The sequence below is a fragment of the Silene latifolia genome, chromosome 11, assembly GCF_048544455.1.
Source record: "Silene latifolia isolate original U9 population chromosome 11, ASM4854445v1, whole genome shotgun sequence".
Lineage (NCBI taxonomy): Eukaryota > Viridiplantae > Streptophyta > Magnoliopsida > Caryophyllales > Caryophyllaceae > Silene > Silene latifolia.
The window spans coordinates 93,278,877-93,279,881 of record NC_133536.1 but is presented as its reverse complement, the minus strand read 5'-3'; positions in this window follow the sequence as shown (position 1 = coordinate 93,279,881).

Here is a 1,005-nt window from a genome sequence, read left to right as displayed (position 1 = left end):
AAAAGTAGACGGAAATAGGAAAAATAGTAGAATAAACTACTAATTGAGCTCTGAAACGCGTGTAGAATGAGGTGTAAAACATCATATAATAGACACGCATCAGTGTACTCCCTGCTGGTGGGCCGGCAGCCGGTCACCTGGCAGAGAATACACAATGTCAAATGTTGAACTAAATTGACTATAGCAGGTATTCCCTGCCGGTGGGCCGGCAGCCGGCCACTCAGCAGAGAATACGCATTGAGTATTATTTACCTTATTTACCTTGACTTGTATTCCCTGCCGGTGGGCCGGCAGCCGGCCACCCGGCAGAGAATACACTTTCATCTATTTTGACCTTGTTTCACCTTAGCATGTATCCTCTGCCGGTGGGCCGGCAGCCGGTCCCCACACCGGCATAGAGCACCTGATATTTATTATAATCTTATACATATACATGTTTCACATGAATTGTTTACGTTATGTTTGTGCAATCATTATTACTCGTAATTGTGATCCAAGTGTGACGACTTACATTGTGTGACGACTTGACATTCCTTATTTACCCTTTCAGACCATTGGTTACGGTTAGGTGCCATGTTTCCGGATTGGGCTATTTTTCCTTCCGCCTCTTCGGACCGGGGGTCACGATTAGGTGACAAGGTTCCGATTTGGGGTTACTCGACTTTCGGGCACGGTTAGGTGTACCATGTTTCGAGTCTTGGATGCGGATGGGTCACCGTATGTCGAATCGGGTGTCGTCCATCCCGAGAGTCTGGCCAGATTTAGACTAGGACCGTATTATGATCGTCGTCCTACCAGGAGGTTGGAGTCTATGTTGGGAGTCTGGTTTGTCCATACTTTGTAACTTGTCTTACATTTGAGTCGAGTCAACACTTGACCGTTTGACCTAATTATTCTTCTCTCATTTGTGCATAACTACTAATATTTATTCTTACTTCTCTTATTTCATTTTGTCTACTAATCATGATTCTCTTGTCACCATAAGTATTTATTCTTATGCTTGTT